The following is a 5,000-nucleotide window of genomic DNA, read 5'->3' on the forward strand; positions in this document are numbered from 1 at the left end:
TATGATGGTCTAGTGGAGGTGCTGCCCAGAGTTAGTTCAGAACCACGGGTTCAGATCAGTCGAAGTTCTGCTCGATACTCCGCGGGAAGTCCGAAGAACTGTCCAGAAGCTAGAGGAGGTTCTGTCCGAGTCCAGATCAGCCTGTCGAGGCCTGTCAGTTTCTTCATGGTGAAGCCGAGGTCTGTCCAAGTCAAGATCAGTCCAGTCCAGTCCAGTCAAGGCGTCCCTTGGGTTTTGGCCAAGTCCTCTCCGATCAACCAGCTGCTTCTCGCCTAGAACACTGTGAGTTGGTTTGTTTGAATTCCACTTGGAATTTAGGGTAGATCGAGTCTGCATATAGATTAGAATGATCACGCTATTGAATGGTAGAGTCCTTAGGGTTATTTTATTTATGGAACCGGACTCAGTTTAGCAAGGGCTAAGCTGAGATGAATGGAATTAAGACTGAGTTAATAACCTGACTAGGACTAGGGCTAGGATGCATCATGTTTTCTATTATTGCGTGTTGATATTGTTGAGTGCAGGTTCCCGTTATCTTTAAAGATAGTTTCTCAGCGGGAGGCTGGACTATCTGGGTAACGGTTTGATTGTGTTGTTTAGTATTGATATTATTGTTTAGTTATTAGTACTAAGGGTCTTAGGCCATATAGGCCGGACTACTGGTACTATGGTTAGTCTTGTGGAGTCGTGTCTAGTTAGGATCTGGAACTTTATCTTTAGGTTAGGTTCTAGATTGAGTTTGTGTTGTGTGAGTGTGCCGACAGTATGTGCGTGACCCGCCCATACTAGGCTTGTGTAGGGGTGATTAGTGTTTCCTCGCCCTCGTACCCAGCGGGTTCAAGGAAACCCCTTATTCGCTGGATCGGGAAGACTCAGAGAGACGGGATCATGGCCTATGGCTGAGTGATTACACGACGGTGTAATGTGGCAGTGACCCGAAGGACTGTGGGCTGTCGCGCGGTGACCCGAAGGACTGTGGGCCGCGGTCGGTTGAAAGTTCCTTCTTCTGGCCTTTGTGGTAGGAAGATAGGATATTGCCGATAGAGAGGAGGAACACGAAGTCACCAGGGCCCGGGTAGAGTTTTGTGTTGTGTTAGAGTGTCGTAGAGGGTTATGGAACCCTCGAGTTAGTGTAGCACCGATATACGGTGTTACGAGTTAGATCGAGTCGTAGTTACTCATAGTCTTATTATTGTGATTGTGTTTGTGGTTGATTGATTTGCTTGCAGGTTCTGACATTAAGTCCTAAGTCTGGTTTAGGTACCGGATTAGGCTTGATGTGTATTTTGTTAGTGTAGGCCTGACGTTGGCCTGTATGTGTTTGAGTGATTGCTTGTGAAGGGTGGTGGATATTAAAGCTATGCGGTATCATTGGTTGGCCGATCATGTTCTTGTTTGATTGTTGGTCGATCGATTAATGATACTTGTATAGTCTAAGTGTCTAACACTACATGAGTATTGAACTCAGGCGTATATATGGTTAACTAGGGATTGCTTGTTGACTTGTTTTAATGCAGGTTCCCGTTACTTGAAGCTAGATCATGGCAGGAGGCCAAGTCTAACTTAGTAACGGTTTGCTTAGCCTTAGCTTTTATTGCATGCTAGGGCTAGATTGATTGTTATTTTGGGTTGTCTGGGTAGAGTCTAGGTTGCGGGTAGAGGCCGCCAGCTCACTGAGTAATACTAGATTACTCATCCAACTCCGTTGTCCTTTTTGCAGGTCGCTTTAGGTAAGGATGATCGGATAGCTTGGTGCTGGACGTTAGGACCGCCGGTGTAGATTTTCATGCCTTTTGTAAACGGTATTGTGAATTGTGTTATGTTGACTCGATTTGGCATTAGGCCGGGCCCAGTCTTGAATTATTCAATGTATGAATATTTCTTGAATCAATAAAGTAATTGTTTTATATGCGCTTCATGAGTACTCTGATATTTGACTAGTCCGGTCTAACACAACGTTAGGTCGAGGTACGGGTTGAAAAGCCTTAGGCCTTGATCTAACGGAAAACGCTAACTCTAGGTACGGGTTGCAAAGCCTTATGCCTTGACGCAGCGGGACGAGTTAGTGGATGAACTGGTCTAGGTCGTGGAGTAAAGTTTGTGACTCTGACCGGATTGTCCCTAGCCCGTCACGTAGCGCTTCCGGACCATGGTGTTGGGTTGGACGGTCAGTCATGTTCTTGTTTGATTGTTGGCTGGCCGGTTGGCCTTTCATCTCCAACCCTTGGTGTGGGTCGTCCGTCGGTCATGTTCTTGTTTGATTGTTGGCCGGTGGGTCGACCTATGCTTAGGACGGTTCGGGGGTGTTACAGAGGTGGTATCAGAGCATGGTTTCGTCCATGCTTCCGGAACTCATGATTTAATCGGTTTTAAATATTTATCGAGTCAAAATGAGTCACAAAAGGCATTAGGGAAACCGGTCACGTCCAGCGATAGGATTTGTGGTTTTAGGAAATTAGGATTGAGATAGTGGAATCTAGAACTGTTAGGTTGCTTGGGTAGAACTGTTAGGTTGCTGGTTAGAATTGCGGTTAGGTTGCATTGTTAGTATTTGCTAGGTTAGTAGATTATTTGATTAATTGTCTACTAACTTGCATGTTAAGTGTTCTTTTGAGTTGCAGCGAGTAAGTATGTTTGTTGATCGGAACTTTAAGGGATGAAAACCTTAAAGTGGAGGGAGTTCAAGGCCAAACCCAAACCCGAAGCGAAAGAGGAGAGACAGATTCAGAGAACTGGGCTGTGGTATGGACTGGACAGATGGGAGGAAACAAGACTTCATTGGGGAAGGACTTCATCAGTAATTGGGAAGACAAAGATCGAGAAAGGATTTGAGGAATCTGGACAAGATAGTATCATGGGCAATGAGGGTGTTATGGCAGAGTAAAAGAAAGAGGATGACTCAGTGATCATTCCAGTGATGAGATATGAAGACAATTGTGGAGGCCTTGAAGAGGACACTCAAGGAACCGTGGTGGACAGCGTAAAGAGGTTATGGAGATGAGTGGAGAATGTTGTGAAGACGAGCAATTGCGCAACCAAGAATTCGAGGACGAATTCTATTAAGGGGGGGAGAATGTAGAAACCCGTTAAAAAAAAAAAAAATTATTATTTAGTGGTCATACTGCGGGCAAAGGATGGTCGAAGAATTGATCATGGGTGAACCATAAGCTGCTGGAGCATGGTTAGAAAAGTGTTAGATTGATCAGAAGGATGTTTTGGAAGCATAACATTTTTGGAAGCACGACGGTTTAGAAGCTCGACGTTTTTGAAGACTGACGTTTCTTCATCACGAAGTTTTCTTGGAATATCTTCGTATCAGTAAAATATTATTCTGAAGACATTATAAGTCGGAAGCAGGACGGGAATTAAGCAGGACGGGAAGCAAGCACGACGGGATTGAAGCACGACGGGAAAACCCGAAGTTGGGCGAAAACCCTAATTTCGGTATTACGAAATTCTTTGAGGAAGCCGGAGGCTCGGGAAATATTTTTAAAGGATATCAGACATCATCTGTAGTTTATTAAAAATATTCAGAGAATCAGAATGGGAGCGGAAAAATATTCGGGATTGATCGCGGGTCAAAATTCACAAGAAGGGTCGAAATCGCGCAAAGAAACCGAGAAGCTCGAGGTGGCTTGATCAGAAGGGATAAGAACGTGGTGGCAACTGTCTAACCAGCTGAGTGTCAAGAGAAGCTCGAGGTGTCGCCGTGCATGGAAGCTGCACATGCAGCTTGACATGTAGGAGCACGAGGTGGATTAGCCAAGCACGAGATGTCGCGACGCATGCAACCGAAGCATGCTGATCGACATGTGTGTGATGCTGTGGCGCCTTGCATGAGCTCCAGTCATGCAGCCTGACATCTGGGAGGAGTGGTGGCGTCCTGCATGTGTCCTGGACATGCAGCCAGCCATGTGGAGCACGAGGTGTCGCCGTGCATGCGTCCGGAGCCATGCGGAGCGACACACGGGCTGCCACCAACCTGAAGCTGATTGGCTGGTGTCTCCTATAAATACCCCACGACCCCAGCTCATTTCTTCACATCCAGACCTGTCCAAACAAAGTTAAAACCTTGAGAGAAAAGTAGAAAAAGAAAGCAAGTGATTCCGAGCTATTTCGAGAGTTTTAGAGAGTTTTCGAGATCAGTTCTCTATTGATTTCGAGTCATCGCCTTGGGAAGGTTCTGTCCAACTGAAGGTCAATCAAGTGAAGATCAGATCAGATGGGAGTCAAGTCAACGTGGCTATAGAGAGAGAGAGAGAAAGGAAGTGATCGATTCTAGAGTATGGTCGATTCTGAAGACCGATACTCCACCGAGAAGGCCAGTTCCGTCCAATCGGCGATTCTCTACGATTGTGACGCGGAAGCTCTGTCCAATTCAATTCGTCCAAGCCAGTCATATTCTATGATGGTCTAGTGGAGGTGCTGCCCAGAGTTAGTTCAGAACCACGGGTTCAGATCAGTCGAAGTTCTGCTCGATACTCCGCGGGAAGTCCGAAGAACTGTCCAGAAGCTAGAGGAGGTTCTGTCCGAGTCCAGATCAGCCTGTCGAGGCCTGTCAGTTTCTTCATGGTGAAGCCGAGGTCTGTCCAAGTCGAGATCAGTTCAGTCCAGTCCAGTCAAGGCGTCCCTTGGGTTTTGGCCAAGTCCTCTCCGATCAACCAGCTGCTTCTCGCCTAGAACACTGTGAGTTGGTTTGTTTGAATTCCACTTGGAATTTAGGGTAGATCGAGTCTGCATATAGATTAGAATGATCACGCTATTGAATGGTAGAGTCCTTAGGGTTATTTTATTTATGGAACCGGACTCAGTTTAGCAAGGGCTAAGCTGAGATGAATGGAATTAAGACTGAGTTAATAACCTGACTAGGACTAGGGCTAGGATGCATCATGTTTTCTATTATTGCGTGTTGATATTGTTGAGTGCAGGTTCCCGTTATCTTTAAAGATAGTTTCTCAGCGGGAGGCTGGACTATCTGGGTAACGGTTTGATTGTGTTGT

Source organism: Brassica napus, unplaced genomic scaffold, assembly GCF_020379485.1.
Source record: "Brassica napus cultivar Da-Ae unplaced genomic scaffold, Da-Ae ScsIHWf_451;HRSCAF=687, whole genome shotgun sequence".
In the NCBI taxonomy this organism is placed as follows: Eukaryota; Viridiplantae; Streptophyta; class Magnoliopsida; order Brassicales; family Brassicaceae; genus Brassica; species Brassica napus.